Source organism: Podarcis liolepis (genome assembly GCF_965112155.1).
Source record: "Podarcis liolepis genome assembly, chromosome: 2".
In the NCBI taxonomy this organism is placed as follows: Eukaryota; Metazoa; Chordata; class Lepidosauria; order Squamata; family Lacertidae; genus Podarcis; species Podarcis liolepis.
Window position 1 is genome coordinate 122,055,359 of NC_139555.1, and position 20,983 is coordinate 122,076,341.

Consider the following 20,983-nt stretch of genomic DNA (forward strand, 5'->3'; position numbering starts at 1 on the left):
TCCTCCTCTCTGGAGAGCCAGCAGAGACCATCAGGAGATCATCAGGAGATTCTTGGGTATGGGAGGGGTGAAATCTCCTCAGGCCCCGCCGCATGACCAGGTCAAAGGCCCATCTCTTCACAGTAGCTAACCAGATGCTTCTGGATATATGCAATGCCTTTGATGGAGGAATCATGTTCAGAAGAGGACCTGGAGCTTGCAGAGAAGGAAGTGGCTCCAATGGACACTGGGGCAGAGCAGGGCATCTGGGCCTTGTAGGGTTGTGGCACCCCAACCTCTTCCTAGAGTCACAATGGGGCACTACACAGAATGAGAGGCAGAAGCTAAGCAGCTGCACAGTTTGGAGGAGTGCAAGTACTTAAACTTCTGTGTTCAGTTAGCTGTCAGACATCCACTGGTGTTCCTGAGAAACAAGAACCCTTTAGGGGTCAGGGGCTACTTACACTAAATCTTCCTATTGACAAACTGGAGAGGGAGATAGGAAGAGGCTGAGGGTTTTTAAAATCACTTTCCATATTCTTAAAATGCGACCCCCCCCTTTGGTCTCTCTCTTTGGGTGCTTCTCTTTTGTGTTGCCTGGAAAATTTGGCCCTTGGAATATTGCTGAAGTACCACTCTGCACAAGTACATCAGTACACACAACCATGGCTAAAGGCCAGAAAGGTTGGCTTTGAAGTTTAGAAATTTCTGGGGGCATGAAGGGGCTCCTCACCACTGCTGGAGAGACAGCAAAGAGGAATGAAACATAACCAATCACTTCCCTTCCAATTCCTACCTGGGGCATTTTGTAGATGCCTAACATGCTTGAAATTTGGTGGGAGATTTCAGAAGAAGTTGCTTCAAAAACAGCCAACATGTTATTCTGTCTTCCACAGCTGTAGTTTGGAATACTGTCTAGCATGGCATCAGCAGTTGTCCTGACATCAAAAGCGGCCTCATAGATGCTATAGCCCAGGGTGACATTGGCTAAATGCTTAAGATGCCGGGCGATCTCCTGGGTTGCAAACAAGATGGACAGGACGGGTGAGATATCCTCTGCTGACCAACTGCAAATAAATGAATACACAAAAAATCGTTTTAGCTTCCCATTCCCCATGAAATGAAAAGAACTTTGCAACATTCCTTGCTCTGTAAGAACAGAAGAAGAGCTTGCTGGTTTTATATCTATTGGGGCAAACTCTGCAGCTAGGAAGGAGCAGAATCTTTGTCAGGAAATGACAAAGGTGCTGCTCTTAGATGGAATGGGCATTCAGAGAGCCCCAGCACAAGAAAATGATCCCGGTCCTCCAAGCATAGTCCTATATGTGCGTTTTTTGATGTTCCTTCTTCCTGCCCACAACAGTGAAGGAGTACAGGGGGGATATATGACGGACAGTTTTGCAGATTTCTGGGGACACCGTTTCCCTGACATCAAGTAAGGTTGTGACTAGGAACCCAATGAATTAATGTGTAACATGTGAATAGGAGGGAAATCAAATGTATGGTCATGTACTAGATCCAGAAATATTGCTTATTGACAGAAATATTGTTAAGCATGCCTCCTTGTTTCTAGGTCACATCCAATGGAAGCCCCAGCCAGCATGTTCAATGGTCAGGGATAATGGGAGCTGTAATCCAGCAAAATCTGAAAGGCCACAGGTTGGGGGAAGCAGCTGTGCACCTCCCAGAAATTGCCACCTTCTGATCCCCTGCCCAACTTCCACAGGGCACATAAAATATACTTAGGGTAACGATTAGGAAAAGTTGCATTCCTCTGTGATAAGTACTGTTTCCAATGAAAGACATCAGAATGGTCGTTCTATATTTCTTGCCAAAAAAGCTTCACCATACACAATGACTCTTTCCAAACATGTCAAGAGGCCAATGTACAGACATTGATGGACTTCAATGTCTGTACACTAATGCGCAAAGCATGGGAAATAAACAAGATGAGCTTGAGCTCTTGGTAAAGCAAACTAAATATGACACAATAGGCATCACTGAAACCTGGTGGGATAAGTCCCACGATTGGAATGTAATAATGGAGGGATACAATCTATTTCAGAGAAACAGACCAGACAAGAAAGGAGGAGTGGCGGCGTTATATGTCAGGGATGTGTATACCTGTGAAGAGATCCAAGATTTAGAACCTCAAAGCCAAAGTGAGAGCATTTGGGTCAAAATCAAGGGAGAGAGGAATAACATTATTCTCCTCATTGTGGGAGTTTACTATAGATCCCCAAGCCAAACGGAGGACATAGATGATGCCTTCCTGGAACAGATGGCCAAGCATGCAAAAGGAAGGGAGATAGTAGTAATGGGGGACTTCAATTACCCGGATATTTGTTGGCTGTCAAACTCAGCCAAGAGCATAAGGTCAAACAGATTCCTCACTGGCCTAGCAGACAACTTCATTGTCCAGACAGTGGGAGAAGCAACAAGAGGAACAGCCATTTTAGATCTGGTCCTAACCAATGTTGATGACCTGGTTAGTGGGGTAGAAGTGGAAGGATCATTAGGCGCGAGTGATCATGCTCTTCTGAAGTTTACTATACAGCAGAAAGGAGCAGCCAAGCATACTAGGACTCAATTTCTTGACTTTCAGAAAGCCGACTTCATAAAACTTAGGGAAGTGCTGGGTGAGATCCCATGGACAGTAATACTAAAAGGAAAGGGAGTTCATGATGGCTGGGAGTTTGTTAAGAGGGAGATAGTAAAAGCACAACGTCAGGCAATACCAATGAGACGGAAACATGGAAGGTGCCTAAAGAAGCCAGGGTGGCTATCTAAAGAACTTTTAACTGAGTTAAGATTAAAAAAGGATGTGTACAAAAAATGGAAAAGGGGGGAAACCATCAAAGAGGAATTCAAACAAATAGCCAGCACGTGTAGACACAAAGTCAGAAAAGCTAAAGCACAGAATGAACTCAGGCTTGCTAGAGAGGTTAAAAGCAACAAAAAAGGCTTTTATGGGTATGTTCGTAGCAAAAGGAAGAACAAAGAAACAGTGGGGTCACTCAGAGGAGAAGATGGTGAAATGCAAACAGGGGACACAGAAAGGGCTGACCTCCTCAATGCCTTCTTTGCCTCAGTCTTCTCCAATAAAGAAAACAATGCCCGACCTGAAGAATTTGGAGCAAATGATTCAGCAGAGGAAACACAGCCCAGAATAACTAAGGAGATAGTACAAGAATACTTGGCTAGTTTAGATGTATTCAAGTCTCCAGGGCCAGATGAACAGCATCCAAGAATATTAAAAGAACTGGCAGATGTGAGCTCAGAACCACTGGCAGTCATCTTTGAGAATTCCTGGAGAACAGGCGAAGTCCCGGCAGACTGGAGGAGGGCAAATGTTGTCCCTATTTTCAAAAAGGGGGAAAGAGAGGACCCAAATAATTACCGCCCAGTCAGTCTGACATCAATACCAGGGAAGATTATATGGAGCAGATCATTAAGCAAACAGTCTGTGAGCACCTAGAAAGGAATGCTGTGATCACCAATAGTCAGCATGGATTTCTGAAAAATAAGTCATGTCAGACTAACCTGATCTCGTTTTTTGACAGAATTACAAGCCTGGTAGATGAAGGGAACACAGTGGATGTAGCCTACCTTGATTTCAGCAAGGCATTTGACAAGGTGCCCCATGATATTCTTGTAAAGAAGCTGGTAAAATGCGGTCTTGACTATGCTACCACTCAGTGGATTTGTAACTGGCTGACTGACCAAACCCAAAGGGTGCTGATCAATGGTTCCTCTTCATCCTGGAGAAGAGTGACTAGTGGGGTGCCACAGGGTTCTGTCTTGGGCTCGGTCTTATTCAACATCTTTATCAACGACTTGGATGATGGACTCAAGGTCATCCTGATCAAATTTGCAGATGACACCAAACTGGGAGGGGTGGCTAACACCCCAGAGGACATGATCACACTTCAGAACGACCTTGACAGTTTAGAGAACTTGGCCAAAACAAACAAGATGAATTTTAACAGGGAGAAATGTAAAGTATTGCACTTGGGCAAAAAAAATGAGAGGCACAAATACAAGATGGGTGACACCTGGCTTGAGAGCACTACATGTGAAAAGGATCTAGGAGTCTTGGTTGACCACAAACTTGACATGAGCCAACAGTGTGATGCGGCAGCTAAAAAAGCCAATGCAATTCTGGGCCTCATCAATAGGAGTATAGCATCTAGATCAAGGGAAGTAATAGTGCCACTGTATTCTGCTCTGGTCAGACCTCACCTGGAGTACTGTGTCCAGTTCTGGGCACCACAGTTCAAGAAGGACACTGACAAACTGGAACGTGTCCAGAGGAGGGCAACCAAAATGGTCAAAGGCCTGGAAACGATGCCTTATGATGAACGGCTAAGGGAGGTGGGCATGTTTAGCCTGGAGAAGAGGAGGTTAAGGGGTGATATGATAGCCATGTTCAAATATATAAAAGGATGTCACATAGAGGAGGGAGAAAGGTTGTTTTCTGCTGCTCCAGAGAAGCGGACACGGAGCAATGGATCTAAACTACAAGAAAGAAGATTCCACCTAAACATTAGAAAGAACTTCCTGACAGTAAGAGCTGTTCGACAGTGGAATTTGCTGCCAAGGAGTGTGGTGGAGTCTCCTACTTTGGAGGTCTTTAAGCAGAGGCTTGACAACCATATGTCAGGAGTGCTCTGATGGTGTTTCCTGCTTGGCAGGGGGTTGGACTCGATGGCCCTTGTGGTCTCTTCCAACTCTATGATTCTATGAAATACTTAGAGGATGAGAAGATACTACCTGGTAAGGTTCCTATACGGATTTGAACGTTTCAGAGAGATTGAAGGGAAGGTGGTGGTATCCTTACATTCCAATTTTTACACATTCTTTGATCTGCAATGATTGCACCGTGGATTTAGAACCTTTTTAAGATACTTTGTAATCCACATACACCCAACACACCAGGGACATTTAATTTAGACAGTATGTTGGGAATAAAGGAATAGAGGAAGCTGTCAAAGCTGTTAATACTTGACTAGGAAGAAACACCCTTTTTCATGAGACATGAGATGATCAACTATGCTTTAGCTGCATTAATGAAACTGAAGCCCAAAATAGGGAAAGGGTTCTGAAACAACCTCTTTGTTTGCAGGATACCAAGGGGCATGGCCAGAAACTAGATGCTGCCTCTGGAAAACAGCAAGAAATGTGAATGCAGACTGGGTAACATAAAGTCACTTACGTCATAACAGTGTTTCTGGGATGCCGTGAAAAGTTGATTGGCTTAGTTATAAAACCTTTTGGAAATATGACCTGACTAATGAGGTGGTCTCCTGGCCTGTAATAACTCAACGGATCAGTTCCTATATTTCTGTTCAATGGGCATTTTGCTTTCAGCATCCTACTGGCTCCATGGGGCATTAGCAGCAGAAACAGCAGCAGCAGAAATATCATCCTGGCTATGCCTGCAAGAATCATACACTCTTGTGACAGCAGTCACATTAGAAGAACAGCTGGACTCCTACAGTAGCTTCAGAAGCAAAGGTAGAAAAAGGAAACCTCCCATAGAAACAAGCCCTGCCAGCCCCAAATCTCCCAGGTCCGGCTTCTGATATTTATAACCCTGTTCTTCTTTCAGGCTTGTGACAATAAGTTATCTGATGTTGCCTGTGATTCTGATGTTTTGTTATTTGTGGACTCCAAGGCCATCGTTGGGGAAATCCCTGGACTAGATAAGCAAATCACCATGATTTTGATAATTATAGGGTTAAGAAGGTCCACCTCCTCTGCAACTCCCTGGAATCGGTGTGTGACTCAATGGGCAGCTGCAGAGCCAGGGCAAAACATGTTTGTGAGAACTCAAAGATGGGACTCTCAATCTGGGCCCTTCTAAACTTGAGGAAACATTAACTTCAGTAAATTCCAAGAAACTATAGCATATCTAGCGTTATGATTAGGTGGGCCCAGGATCTGATTGATTCTGAAAGGTGGGAAAAACTGTGGACTAAGTCAAATTTACAGCATGTGTGTCACTCAAAGAAAATGTATTTAAGATGATGTACCGATGGTATATCACACCTGCCAAACTTGCTAAAATGTATAGAAATCAAGACAAAAAATGTTGGAAGTGTAAGGAGAAGAATTTCCTCCACATGTGGTGGACTTGCTCCAAAGTGGAAGCCTTCTGGGATATAATATATAATGAGTTAAAAAAGGTTTTGAAATATAAGTTCAATAAAAAGAGGCATTTTTATTAGGTTTAATTGGTGAAGAAATACATAAAAGAGAGGTAAACATGTATATGTATGCCACAAGGGCTGCAAGAACACTTCTGGCTCAGAAACGGAAGCAGCAGGAACTCCCAGCACTGGAAGATTGGCAGGTCAAGATGGTGGAGTATGTAGAGATGGCCAAGTTGACGGGGAAGATCCGGAATCAGTGTGACGCACTGTTTCAAAAGGACTGGAACAAATTTATATTTTATATGAAAGAAAATTATAAACATTTGAAAACCTTTGTAGACCTGAATTGAAATGCTTTGTAATGTAAATATAAGGGACTGATTTACCGACAATAAGGTGAAATATTATAATTTGACAAAGGGTAAATAAGTGATTATAGAAATGTGAAAAATATGGAAAGATATGTGGAAGTCAGAAAGAAGGAGGGAATGATGTTGATGCTCTTACAGAGTAATATATTAAGTTATAGAAGTATTTAAAAATGTGAATATGATTTAAGTGGAAAATCTAATAAAAAATATTTAAAAGAAAGAAAGAAAGAAACCATAGAATAGCCAAAGCAAAACGTGTTTGTGAGAACTCAATGATGTGACTCTCAAGTCCAGGGAACTATAGAATAGCTATGATGGACCAAGACCAGCAAGACAGGACATGATAGACGTGTATAAAGTCCTGTATGGTGTGGATAATATGGATAGGAAAAGTTTTCCTCCTTCCCAGTAATAATACTAGAAGTTTGGACTTTAGACGGGAATTTAAACCCTTGTGTCCTAGGCCCCAGTCCAACTCCCTGATCACTACACCACACTGCCTCATAACTATAGATTCATTGGCATCCAATGGAGGTCTCTAACACCGAGATAAGCCATGAGATACTCACAGGAGCTAATAGAAGTTCGGGTTCATGAGATAGCCCAATCAGCTGACTGGTCCATTGGATTTAGACAGTAGCAATAATATCTGGCTTTAGCTTAGTAATATACCAGCAACCAACTAGAGATTCAATTCAATTCAGCTTCTAATGAAGCTGAGTGTTGGAAGAGTCAGGACAGAGAAGTCTGTTATAGACTTTGAAGATTGCTCCTTCAAACATACATAGTTGGGCTGAGGAAGGCTATTAACATAAATGTTAAATTCAGTAAGTGGCTATTCGTTTGCAAGCGAAAAAGGGTTGGGAGGAGGTTCCTCTCCACTTACAGTACAAAGCTACTCACTGCAACTATCAAACGTGAAACTGAAGAGAGACTGAAGGATCATCAGATGTTCCGGTGTCTGGTCCAGCTGGTCTTTGGATAGTTAAACAGTGTCTCCACACAAAACACACATCCTTCTCCTTCAGGTATAGTGGGCTGAGGCTGTTGAGGGCTTTAAAATTCAGCACGAACACTTTGAATTGTGCTCGGAAATGTACTGCGAGCCAGTGAAGATCCTTTATGTTATATGGTCCCAGCGGCCACTCTCAGTCACCAGTCTAGCTCCCACATTCTGGATTAGTTGTAGCTTCTGGGTCCCCTTCAAAGGTAGCCCCCACATAGAGTGCATTGCAGTAGTCCACTTCAGTAGGTATCTGAAGAAGTGTGTATGCACATGAAAGCTTATACCCAGAACAAACCTAGTTGCTTTCTAAAGTGCTACTGGACGAGTTTTTAATGTGTGATATTTTAGTGTATTTTTGGTTTCTATGGAAGCCGCCCAGAGTGGCTGGGGAAACCCAGCCAGATGGGCGGGGTACAAATAATAATAATAATAATAATAATAATAATAATAATAATAATAATAATAATAATATATTTTGACTGCGTTAGACCAACACTGCTACCTACCTGAATGCAGTAGTCCATGTGTGAGATAACTAGGGCATGCACTACTCTGGCGAGACAGTCTGTGGATAGGTAGGGTCTCAGATGGCCTACCAGATGGAGCTGGAAGACAGAATTGACCTGTGCCTCCATGGACAGCTATGAGTCCAAAATGACTCCCAGGCTTCTCACCTGGTCATTCAGGGGCACAGTTGCCCCATTCAAGACCAGGGGGTCCCCCACACCTGCCCCCGTCTCCCCAAAACAGTACTTTGGTCTTGTCAGGATTCTGCCTGAATCCGTTGGCCACCATACATCCTCCAACCATCTCCAGATACTCACACAGGACCTTCACCCCCTTCACTGGTTCCGATTTAAAAGAGAGGTAGAGCTCTGTATCATCCGCACACTGGTGAACTGAGACTCAGCCTAACCCCCCTGATGATCTCCATATTCTTCTTCATGCTCAGGCTATACATTCAGCTTGCTGGAGAGCCAGGCTGCTGGTGACCTAGTTGCAGGAGTTTATTGGCCAGTGACGTTACCATGGATGAATGCAGATGTATCATTGTGACATCAGTGTATGATGTCACACACAGAATGTGCTTCAAACCCCAGTGAGAGACAGTTAACAGTCAGACCCAGGCTTAATGCTGTGGGTATTCATGACAGATGATGAAAAGGTAAAACATGGGGGCTATGGTATCTTTTACCAAAGGTTACAGCCAGATCAAGATCTTAAAAGATCTTGGTGCCCCCATGTGTATCTAATTCAGGAAATAAGCACTAATAAACTGTAAAATAAAGATTGATTTTTCAAAATGAAGCAGAACCTACAGTAAGGTGGAAAATAACGTTTATTTTTGAATATTACCACTTTATATTTGAAAACAAACCACCTATTTTTTTCTAATTGCAAAAATCTGGGTAAATCCAGCAATGGGAAATTTCTAAGGTGCCCCCCTTTCCTTGAGGCCCTGAGCACGTGCTTATTTTGCTTAATGCTTAATTCAGCCCTATTCTGGATTCGGGCTACTTGAGTTTGGGGCAGATTCTTGAAGAAGTGGAACCTTCTGAAGTGACTCTCACTGCTTGCAAATGATGTTTTCAGCTGTTGAGGTTCTATTGCTCTTTGAGCCACAATTCAACATTTAAAGACAATATGGATTTACACCAGTGCAGGTCAGTGAAATGGACATCTTCCGTAACAAGTCCATCAGATTATAAAACAGATAGGACTGTAGGGCCCCTCCATCCTTATTATACATTCACTTTCATCATTCATTACTACTTCCTTTCACAATTTTTGTTTTTATTTATGCTTCTTTGATTCCATGCATAACAAGGTCTGAACCCAGATTGAAATGGGTCCAGTTAAGTGTTTGACTTCAGGTGGTCCCATCCTTGTGGTCTCCCAACCGCTGCCCTGCATGACTTATTAAAGCTTGCAATGGGGGCATGAATTGGTGGATTCAGGAGTTGTCAATGCATTCTCATGGAAGAGGGTAGTCCTAGTTGTCTTGAAAATTGGTGGCTTGATCACTCCTTAATATTTCCAACATGAGCCTATTGGCTTATGACGACTACTGCGAACAGGTCGCTAATACTGGTTGTTTTGAAATTGAATGGTGGAATGGTGGAGACTGCCTCCCCATCTTGAGTCTTCCAGAGAAGAGGAAGACAGTATAGATTTATAACAGTGGTTTGTGGGAGGTCACAGCTCAGGAGCAAGTGAGGGGAATAGTTGGGAAATAATGGGAGAGGAGAAGGAGGCGGCAGAAGTGGAGCGGCAGCTGGTTGATACAATGTCATTAGAAAGCATCCAGGACCCTCCATCTCCTAGAACCCGGCAAGCCTTGAAAGTAGGAGAGCAAAGAGCTCAAAGACAGCGGGCACGTAGCAACACCCGTAGAAGTGACGAATGAGGATGTGGGAGAGACAAGGGTGGAAAGTCACTTGGGATAATGCCATTATCTAAGAGGCTGAGTTCTATAGCCTCTCTGTAAAAATTGAAATAAAAAAGGATGGTAAGAAACCTTTCCTTTTCTTTTTGCTTTCCTGGGCAACCAGCCAGAAGCTGCTGACAGCATCCTGACAAATTGTCCCGAGTCAACTTTAATTGGCGGTTAGGTCATAAATCATGACAGATGGCGTAGCAGGAGCCACGGGGCAGCCAGCCAACACTGATAACTGAGAAGAACCATTGCAGTGGCTTTTACAACAAAATTTATTGTTAAGATCACACATAGAACAATTAAGCAGAACAATAAATCAACAAAAATGAGAATTCACAAAGATTTCCTGGGGTATCACCTCACAACTGAGGGGGTGCATATGGATCCAGCTAAGGTGCAGAGCGTAGTTTCGCGGCAGGAGCCCAAGACAAAGAAAGACCTGCAGAGGTTTGTAGCATTGGCCAAATATTACCGCAAGTTCATGTCAGCCTATTCGAGATTCACTACACCCCTCACGGATTGCTTGTAGGGCAAGAAGCCGTTCCAGTTGACAGCTGAGGCACAACAGGCATTTGAGCATCTCAAAACCTTGTTCTCCTCAGAGGTGTACCCAGCTCATGCAGACCCCCACAGGGTGTTGGTCAAATAAACAGACGCCTTTGACAGAGTGGTTGGTGCTGTGCTGTGAAAGGATGACCAAGATGACCAAAGTCTTTATGCTTTCTTGGGCAACCAGCTGGAAGCTGCTGACAGCATCCTGACAGCAATGTTTGGTCCACGTTCAAAGAAGCTAAGAATTAGAAACTACCACCTTCACTTTTTGTAGTTAGCTGTGCCTTTGTGTTTAGATCAGGCCTGAGTATGATAATGTAGCACTTGGGAAGGAAGATGCAACCCAGAAGCCCAGCACTGGAGGCCAACATAGAGAAGACCTGCACAGCTACCATGAACTTCCCTTTGGTGCTCAGGTAGGTGGGAACAAAGGACACCCAAACACTGCAGAAGACCAGCATGCTGAAGGTGATCAGCTTGGCTTCATTGAAGGACCCTGGAAGCTTTCTGGCTAGAAAAGCCACAGTGAAGCAGATGGCAGCCAGGAAGCCCATGTAGCCAAGGACAGTGTAGAACATGGCAACAGATCCCTCATTGCATAGAAGGATGATCTCTCTTGCTTGGGAGTGCATGTCGGTGTCTGGGAAGGGTGGGGAGATTCCCAGCCAGATGCTGCAGATGACAACCTGAATACTGGAACAGGAAAGGACGATGGAGTTGGCCAGACTCTTCCCCAGCCATCTCCTCACCCTGTTCCCTGGCTTTGTGGCCAGGAAGGCCAGCACCACAGTGATGGTTTTTGCCAAAACAGAAGAGACAGCAACTGAGAAGATGATGCTGAAGACTATTTGTCTGAGAAGGCAGGTCACTTTCCTTGGCCGGCCGATGAACAGGAAGGAGGAAAAAAAGGAAAGCAGGAGGGAGCTGAGGAGTATATAGGATAAATCCCGATTGTTAGCTTTGACTATGGGAGTTTCCATGTATTTAATGAAGATTCCTTTCACAATGCCAGTGGTCAAGGACAAGAAGAGGGCAAAGGAAACCAGGACAATCCCCAAGGGTTCTTCATAAGTGAGAAATGTTATAGTCTTGGGGACACATTTGTCTCGTGCTTGATTTGCATTCTTATCTTCTGGGCATCTGGTGCAATGCTTTGCATCTGAAGAGAAGAAGAAGGACTTCAGCATAACTCACAAAACTCTTACATCCATACCTGTCTGTTTTCTGACAGAGGTTGCCATGGTGATGGGTTGTGCGTTTGAGGTGTCAGGAAAATACAGTCTTTAGCAAGATGTGCTGGGAAGAATAAGGCAGAGAATAAGGCAGAGAATAAGAATAAGGCAGAGAATAAAAATAAGGCAGAGAATAAAAATAAGGCAGAGAACAAGGAGGCACCCATTTTGACGCTCCTTCAGGTATACTGGGCCGAGGCCATTTAGGGCTTTAAAGGTCAACACCAGCACTTTGAATTGTGCTCGGAAACGTACTGGGAGCCAATGTAGGTCTTTCAAGACCGGTGTTATGTGGTCTCGGCGGCCGCCCCCAGTCACCAGTCTAGCTGCCGCATTCTGGATTAGTTGTAGTTTCCGAGTCACCTTCAAAGGTAGCCCCACGTAGAGCGCATTGCAGTAGTCCAAGCGGGAGATAACTAGAGCATGCACCACTCTGGCAAGACAGTCCGTGGGCAGGTAGGGTCTCAGCCTGCGTACCAGGTGGAGTTGGTAGACAGCTGCCCTGGATACAGAATTGACCTGCGCCTCCATGGACAGCTGTGAGTCCAAAATGACTCCCAGGCTGTGCACCTGGTCCTTCAGGGGCACAGTTACCCTATTCAGGACCAGGGAGTCCTCCACACCAGCTCGCCCCTGTCCCCCAAAAACAGTATTCTGTCTTGTCAGGATTCAACTTCAATCCATTAGCTGCCATCCATCCTCCAACCGCATATTGATGGACACCCAGTCCAAACCCCCTGATGATCTCTTCCAGCGGCTTCATATAAATGTTAAAAAGCATGGGGGAGAGGACGGAACCCTGAGGCACCCCACAAGTGAGGGCCCAGGGGTCTGAACACTCATCCCCCACCACCACTTTCCGAACACGGCCCAGGAGGAAGGAGCGAAACCACTGTATAACAGTGCCCCCAGCTCCCAGCCCCTCTAGATGGTCCAGAAGGATGTTATGGTCGATTGTATCAAAGGCCACCGACAGATCCAGCAGAACTAGGAAACAACTCTCACCTTTGTCCCTAGCTCGCCGGAGATCATCAACCAGCGCGACCAAGGCAGTTTCAGTCCCATGATGAGGCCTGAATCCCGATTGGAGGGGATCCAAATGGTCCGCATCCTCCAGGCGTGCCTGGAGTTGTTCAGCAACCACGCGCTCAATCACCTTGCCCAAGAATGGAAGATTTGAGACTGGGCGATAGTTGGCCATACTGGCCGGGTCTAAAGATGTTTTTTTAAGAAGCGGTTTAATGACCGCCTCTTTCAGCGGATCTGGGAATGTTCCCTCACAGAGGGAAGCATTCACCACCCCGCAGAGCCCATCGCCCAGCCCTTCCCGGCTTGCTTTTATTAGCCAGGATGGGCAAGGATCAAGGAGACAGGTGGTTGGTTTCACACGTCCAAGCAGCCTGTCCACATCCTCGGGGGTAATGGATTGAAATTGATTCCATGCGACTTGACCAGACAGAGCTCTAGCACTCTCCCGCCCCAGCCCTGCTCCCACGGTGGTGTCTAGGTCCTTCCGAATATGAGTGATTTTATCTTCAAAAAACTTTGCAAAATTGTTGCAGGAGATCTTGGGGTCTTTACAAGGCCCCGGTGGTAAAGGTGGTTCCGTTAAATTGCGAACCACCTGAAAGAGTCTCCTGCTACTATTTTCTGCAGATGCAATAGAGACGGCGAAGAAGACTTTCTTCTACTTTTCTTTCTACCAAGTCGCTATCGCCACTTGGTAGGCTCGACGTTGAGCTCTAACCTGTGTCCGGTCAGATTTGGAGTGAGTTTTCTGCCACTGACGCTCTAGCTGTCTCAGCGATTGTTTCATTGCCCTCAGCTCCGAAGAAAACCACGGGGCTGTCCAGGCTCCATGCAATCGGAGAGGGAGCTTCGGAGCCAGACAGTTGATAGCCCTGGTTAACTCCGCATTCCAGCGGGCCACCAGGGAATCAGCTAAAAGGCCATCAACATGGGCTAAAGCATCCCCTACCACTCTCTGGAAACCATTTGGATCCATTAAGTGGCGGGGGCGGACCATCTGAATTGGTCCCACCTCCCTGCAGAGGGGAAGGGTCGCGGAGAAGTCCAGTTGCACCAGGAAGTGATCTGACCATGGCACTTCTTTGGTTTCGCTTTTACTTAGTGTCAGATCACCCACGTCACTAGAGGTGAACACCAGGTCTAAGGCATGTCCATGACTATGAGTTTGGCCAAACTTATTCAGGGACAGCCCCATGGAGGCCATGCTTTCCATGAAGTCCCGAGCAGCTCCTTGTAAGGTCGTGTCGGCATGGATGTTAAAATCCCCCAGGACAACCAAACTAGGTGTCTCCAGGAGAAAATCCGCCACGACCTGAAGCAGCTCGGACAGGGTTATCCTTGGTGCAGCGGGGAGGTCGGTACACCAAAAGGAATCCTGTACTGTCCCTATTGCCCAACTTCCAGAACATGCACTCAGAAAACTGGATCTTCCCAGTAGGACGCCTGGTGCAAGCTAGTGACTTCCTAAAAATCACTGCAACCCCCCCTCCCCGCCCACATGACCTGGGTTGCTGTGCGTAAGAGAAACCTGGTGGGCAAGCAGCGGCAAGGACAGGCCCATCTGCTTCCTCCAACCAGGTCTCTGTCACACATGCCAGGTCAAATCCTCCATCCACAATCAGGTCGTGGATGGCAGTGGTTTTATTCATCATTGACCTGGCATTACACAGCAACACCTTCAGATCATGTGGGTTTCCCCTGTTGATTCCAGTATCCATCTGGTCAAGGCCAGACCCGGAGGCAGGGATAGTCTTCAAACAACGAGTAAACCTGCCTCCTCGGTAATGACATGGTCTGGTCTTAGCGTAACTCCACCTCCTGCCCATGATCACTGAGATCGGATGTCCCACTGGAACAGGGAAGCAATGGCAGAACACTTCCCACACTTCCTCAAAAGTTTGTTCCAAATAAGGGCCTGGGCCATGCCCCCTGGGCCAGTTGGAAAAAGCCTTGGAAGGGAGGAGGCCCTGCAGTCCTCACTCAGCCGATGGTCCAAGGCCTCACCGCAGCAGGAGTCCCTTTATAGCTGGGAGAGAGGGCCTGGGCCACGCCCCCTGGGCCAGTTGGAAAAGGCCCTGGAAGGGAGCAGGCCCTGCAGTCCTCACCCAGCCGATGTGCGGCACTGCTATAGTAAACAAGTCGCTCTTGATCATGTGCTAAGCTGGACTTCCTCCATGCAGACTGAAGGTGTAAATATGTGAATAAATCATATTTCTTAAAGATACAGCAGTCTCCCCTGAGTCTTCAGTTCTCCAAAGGAGCATGAACCCTGTGTGACCCCTGGAATCCCATGAAATCTTGCCTCTCCCTTTCTTCTGGAGTCACCCACCTTCCTGAACGGAGATGGTCCCTTCCGCACAAGGAGCACAATCATAGCAGCAAATGGGCTCTCCTTCTTTAGCAACTCTGGCATATCCAGGGCGACAGCTTTCGGTGCATTTTGAACGAGGCACAACCTAAAAACTAAGAAAAGGAGCATCCAAGGAGATCAGCATAAATTACAGACATCATCTGAAGGCTCTGACTAAAAAAATGCTCAAATAAAAATCATTTTTAGAATACTGAGACCAGGTTGAAAGCTTTAAAATGGGAGTGAGACACTTCCAAATTTGGTAGAACTGTGGAGAACTCATTTTCTTTCTGACATAAAGTTTCATTTTTAATTGTTGAATGCAAATATTGTTGAACACAAAGGATTAAACAAACTATGGCCTTTTAAACTGCATTTGAGATTTATTGAAGCTCCATAGAGAAAAGGTGGGATATAAGTGCAACAAATAAACAGATAAATGAATGAATTCAATGACCTTGCTGAATTTCCCAGGCCACATAATGGCTTCTGGTTTAATGGAGAATTTTATGTCGGAGGATGCCTGTCCCTCGATGCTCCCAACTTTCTTTCTGCTCTGAGATCTATTGGGAAATACGACCCAGTTCACGATATCAAAGTTGGCAGTCAGCTCCCCATTCTGATCAGAATACATCCCTCCTATGGATGAATTGGAAAGCCAAATTTCTTTCAAGAAAGTGTGAAGCTAGAATGGCAGAGAAAACACGAGCTTTAGAAAACATGATATCCGGATTTTGTGAGAAAACAGAAGGCTTGTGTGCAAACTCCATAAGAGATGAGAGTAAATTATGTTTAAACAAAATAATTGCAGGATATTTCTGGGTATATGATTGAGCAAAGCTTTTCATGACTTTGGATATTTTGTGGGGCGTAGTCTTGTTTTTCTTAGATAATTGAGTAAGGTTCCAGACATCTTACCAGTTTTGAGAGAATGGTCCTAAATCAAGGACACTGAGACCTTGTGCCAGCTAAAGATAACAACCTTTTGGTCATTACAACTGGTCCTTTATCAGGTTATAAATTCACAGGAAATATGACTCAAATAAACACAAATAGAGGACACATCCTAGCAAGCACTTGGCAACTAACAAGGCTTTTAATTGGCTTTAACCGATCCTATTGTGATTTCAACTTTCTGTGTTTTAAATAAGGGTTTTCTTTAGTGAATTTCTTTTCATTTTAACTTTTTTGTAAAGTGGTTTGAGGTTTTTTTCAGGAGTCAAGTAATACTGTATATAAATGTTATGAACTAAATATAGTAATTAATCAACTAATTAATTAATTAAACTCTATGCAACAGAACGCTCCTTAACAATTTTTCATAGCTTATTTTGTGCTTTGAAAGATTCCCCCCTACCTTTCCCAAATTATCTATTAAAAAAATTTATTTACGTGAGGGCTAGCCGGCGAAAAGAGGGCGAGCCCCCTCAGCACCGGCCCTAAATAGGACAGGCGTCGCCCCCCCAGCCAGCTCAATAACAATGAGGTAAACTACAAAGAATATACAATCTGAAACGGATTCCAGAAGCTATTTACAAAAAAGGGGAGAGGACAGACCTGCCATGGCTGCAGTCTTTGAAGTTCCAATCTGTCTCCTCCACTCGCCATTAACATCCATTTGGATCTGGATGAATATGCAACATTTAAGGCCTGGGCCACAAACTGGACGCCGTAGTAAGTGCTGTAGCGGTCTTGAGACCAGATTTCCCCCATCTCCTCCTGGGACAATGCTTCCAGTGGTTCCTTTTCTGTGCATCTTGTCCAGCCCTCCACGGATAGCACACTGTTTGAACATGTACAACTGAATGCTCTTGACCAAAACTGTGCAGCTGCAGCTCTAGCTTCAAATGAAAGTGGAGTATAGTAGCCCTGCTCTGTCCGTTTTTTGGTATTCATTACAAAGGACAAAGAACCTTGGGCAGGCTCGAAGTAATCTGTGCCACCAAACAACATCTCATCAATGTCCAGAAGATCTGTCGTGATCCAGACTATCCCCTCAGATTTCCTCACTTCCTGAATTCTTTGTAACATCACAATTGGATAAATTCTGTGCTCAGAGTCCCCATAATAAACAAACACCTTGACTTGTCTCAAATCAGATGGTTTACAGTGTAAGGATGACATTTGTCCCAGGGTCGAAATATGAATTTTTTTCCAAGAAAGCAACACAAATCCCACTGCGGATGATCAGAAGGGTGAAGGCTCTTAGGAACCTTTCTCCATTGTCATTGTCTGGAACAAAGAGACCGATCCATGTCCACCCGAAATGCAACAACAACTTGATAATCCCCAAGTGCTGGGGTTCTTCTTTGGGGACCATCCGGTAGACAAAAGGGAACTGAGTTTTGTCACCCAGATCCTGAGCAGCAGAGCCAAAACTGATCTAGCAAGAAAAGGATTGGTGTCATGTTTTCAGGAATACACAAGAAAGGCCTCATTGCATGATCAGGCCAAAGGCCCATCTTCTCACAGTAGCTAACCAGAGGCTTATGGGATACATGCCATGTCTCTGATGGTGGAATTGTGTTCAGAAGAGGACCTGGAGTTTACAGAGAAGGAAGTGGCTCCAATGGACAGTGGGGCAGAGCAGGGCATCTGGGCCTTATGGGGTCATGGCACCCCAACCTCTTCCTAGAGTCACAATGGGGCACTACACAGAATGAGAGGCAAAAGCTAAGCAGCTGCACAGTTTTGAAGAGTTCAAGTACTTAAACTTCTGTGTTCAGTTAGCTGTCAGACATCCACTGGTCTTCCTGAGAAACAAGAACCCTTTAGGGGCCAGGGGTACTTTCAACCACATCTTCCTATTGACAAACCGGAGAGGGAGATAGGAAGTGGCTGAGGGTTTTCTAACTCACTTTCCACTTTATTGCAATGTGATTTCCACCCCCCTTTGGTCTTTCTTTTTGCGTGCTACTCTTTTGTGTTCCCTGGAAAATTTGGCCCTTAGGACATTGCTGAAGTACAACTTCCATCAGTCTGTACAAGCATGGCTAATGGCCAGATGGTTGGCTTTGCAGTTTAGAAACTTCTTGGGGCATGAAGGGGTTCCTCACCACTGCTAGAGAGACAGCAGAGAGGAATTAAACACAATAGATCTCTTCCCTTCCAATTCCTACCTGGGGCATTTTGTAGATGCCTAACATGCTTGAAATCTGGCTGGGGATTTCAGAAGAAGTTGCTTCAAAAACAGCCAACACATTATTCTGTCTTCCACAGCTGTAGTTTGGAATACTGTCTAGCATGGCATCGGCAGTTGTCCTGACATCAAAAGCGGCCTCATAGATGCTATAGCCCAGGGTGACATTGGCTAAATGCTTAAGATGCCGGGTGATCTCCTGGGTTGCAAACAAGATGGAGAGGACTGGTGAGATATCCTCTGCTGACCAACTGCAAATAAATGAATACACAAAAAATCATTTTAGCCTTCCATTCTCCATTAAATGAAAACAACTCCTTGTTCTATACAAGTTATATCTAACGGGAAACTCTGCAGCTAGGAAGGAGCAGAATCTTGCCCAGATCCACCAACAAAGAAAGGAGTAGCATTTAGGAGAGCTTGAGCTGGGGTGAATTAGATTGCAATTTAGAGTTCCTTAAGTTGGCAAGAACTATTTACAGGATGAGAAGATATGAAAGAGAAATGCCCTATCTTGGGTTACTCACCTTAACTTCTGAGTCTCGTGGAACACCTAGTAAGGTTCCTATACTGATTTGAGCGTTCCCGCGAGTCTGAAGGGAAGGTGGTGGTATCCTTACATTCCATTTTTTACACATTCTTTGATCCACAAATGCAAGATTGCACCGTGGATTTAGAACTTATTTAAGATACGTTGTAATCCACATACACCCAACACACCGGGGACATTTAATTTAGACAGTTTGTTGGGAATAAAGGAATAGAGGAAGCTGTCAAAGCTGTTAATACTTGACTAGGAAGAAGCACCCTTTTTCATGAGACATGAGATGATCAACTATGCTTTAGCTGCATTAATGAAACTGAAGCCCAAAACAGGGAAAGGGTTCTGAAACAACCTTTTTGTTTGCAGGATACCAAGGGGCATGGCCAGAAACTAGATGCTGCCTCTGGAAAACAGCAATAAATGTGAATGCAGACTGGGTAACATAAAGTCACTTACGTCATAACAGTGTTTTTGGGATGAAGTGAAAAGTTGATTGGGTAAGTTATAAAACCTTTTGGAAATATAACCTGACTAATGAGGTGGTCTCCTGGCCTGTAATAATTCAACGGATCAGTTCCTATATTTCGGTTCAATGGGCATTTAGCTTTAAGCATCCTACTGGCTCCATGGGGCATTAGCAGCAGAAACAGCAGCAGCAGAAATATCATCCTGGCTATGCCTGCAAGAATCATACACTCTTGTGACAGCAGTCACATTAGAAGCGCAGCTGGACTCCTACAGTAGCTTCAGAAGCAAAGGTAGAAAAAGGAAACATCCCACAGAAACAAGCCCTGCAGCCCCAAATCTCCCAGGTCCGGCTTCTGATATTTATGACCCAGTTCTTCATTCAGGCTTGTGACAATAAGTTATCTGATGCTGCCTGTGATTCTGATGTTTTGTTATTTGTGGACTCCAAGACCATAGTTGGGGAAATCCCTGGACTAGATAAACAAATCACCATGATTTTGATAATTATAGGGTTAAGAAGGTCCACCTCCTCTGCAACTCCCTGGAATCGCTGTGTGACTCAATGGGCAGCTGCAGAGCCAGAGGAAAACATGTTTGTAAGAACTCAAAGCTGGGACTCTCAATCTGGGCCCTGCTCCACTTGAGGAAACATTAACTTCAGTAAAGTCCAAGAAACTATAGTATATCTAGCGTTATGATTAGGTGGGTCCAGGATCTGATTGATTCTGAAAGGTGGGAAAAACTGTGGACTAAATCAAATTTACAGCATGTGTGTCACTCAAAGAAAATGTATTTAAGATGATGTACCGATGGTATATCACACCTGCCAAAGTTGCTAAAATGTATAGAAATCAAGACAAAAAATGTTGGAAGTGTAAGGAGAAGAATTTCCTCCACATGTGGTGGACTTGCTCCAAAGTGGAAGCCTTCTGGGATATAATATATAATGAGTTAAAAAGGTTTTGAAATATAAGTTCAATAAAAAGAGGCATTTTTATTAGGTTTAATTGGTGAAGAAATACATAAAAGAGAGGTAAACATGTATATGTATGCCACAAGGGCTGCAAGAACACTTCTGGCTCAGAAACGGAAGCAGCAGGAACTCCCAACACTGGAAGATTGGCAGGTGAAGAATGTGGAGTATGTAGAGATGGCCAAGTTGACGGGGAAGATCCGGAATCAGTGTGACGCACTGTTTCAAAAGGACTGGAACAAATTTATATTTTATATGAAAGAAAATTATAAACATTTGAAAACCTTTGTAGACCTGAATTGAAATGCTTTGTAATGTAAATATAAGGGACTGATTTACTGACAAGAAGGTGAAATATTATAATTTGACAAAGGGTAAATAAGTGATTATAGAAATGTGAAAAATATGGAAAGATATGTGGAAGTCGGAAAGAAGGAGGGAATGATGTTGATGCTCTTACAGAGTAATATATTAAGTTATAGAAGTATTTAAAAATGTGAATATGATTTAAGTGGAAAATCTAATAAAAATTATTTAAAAGAAAGAAAGAAACCATAGAATAGCCAAAGCAAAACGTGTTTGTGAGAACTCAATGATGTGACTCTCAGGTCCAGGGAACTATAGAATAGCTATGATGGACCAAGACCATCAAGACAGGACATGATAGAGGTGTATAAAGTCCTGCATGGTGTGGATAATATGGATAGGAAAAGTTTTCCTCCCTCCCAGTAATAATACTAGAAGTTTG

General features: G+C 44.4%; 1 long non-coding RNA gene across 1 annotated transcript in view; it reads left to right on the plus strand.

The window, feature by feature from the left end:
• The window catches only part of LOC310702168, a 44,520-nt gene extending 23,961 nt beyond the window's left edge, over positions 1-20,559 (plus strand). Inside the window, exons 2-3 of the long non-coding RNA XR_014523316.1 lie at positions 19,161-19,291; positions 20,264-20,559. This is a non-coding gene — a long non-coding RNA (uncharacterized lncRNA). The remainder of the gene's footprint in view (positions 1-19,160; positions 19,292-20,263) is intronic.
• Positions 20,560-20,983: the final 424 nt, after the last annotated feature.